The sequence below is a fragment of the Colossoma macropomum genome, unplaced genomic scaffold (assembly GCF_904425465.1).
Source record: "Colossoma macropomum unplaced genomic scaffold, Colossoma_macropomum, whole genome shotgun sequence".
Taxonomy (NCBI): Eukaryota; Metazoa; Chordata; class Actinopteri; order Characiformes; family Serrasalmidae; genus Colossoma; species Colossoma macropomum.
Genome location: NW_023494785.1, coordinates 41605664 through 41606130, shown reverse-complemented (window position 1 = coordinate 41606130; position 467 = coordinate 41605664). Strand labels below are relative to the sequence as shown.

General features: G+C 44.3%; 1 protein-coding gene across 1 annotated transcript in view; it reads left to right on the top strand.

The window, feature by feature from the left end:
- cd4-1 (CD4-1 molecule) overlaps positions 1-53 on the top strand; it is a 40991-nt gene extending 40938 nt beyond the window's left edge. Inside the window, exon 12 of the mRNA XM_036595140.1 lies at positions 1-53. This exon is cut by the window's left edge and continues 710 nt beyond it. The gene's annotated coding sequence lies outside the window, so the exon portion shown is untranslated.
- The last annotated feature ends 414 nt before the right edge of the window (positions 54-467 follow it).

Sequence of the window (467 nt, the reverse complement as noted above, 5' to 3'; positions counted from 1 at the left end):
TTTCATGGCTGAGCAGCTGCACACAAACCTGCTATGTGCAATGCCAAGTGTCGGCTGGAGTGGTGTAACTCCACTGGACTCTGGAGCAGTGGAAACATGCTGTGTGGAGTGATGAATCACGTTTCATTATCTGGCAGACTGATGGACAAATCTGGGTTTGGGGCCGGCCAAGAGAACGCCACCTATGAGAGTGCCAACAGTAAAGTTTGGTGGAGGAGGGATAATGGTCGAGGGCTGCTTTTCAGGGTTTGGGCTTGGCCCCTTAGTTCCAGTGAAGTGTAATGTTAATACAAAATAATGGTCCATATACTCATACTTTTAGGATGTCCAACAAGCTCATATAGGTTTGATGGTGAAGTGTCCACATACTTTTGGCCCTATAGTGTGTAGTGTGAATCTACAGAGTCTGGTGAATACGTGTTAATAAGTGAATGAAATGATAATTGTGTATTATTTCTTTCTTGTTG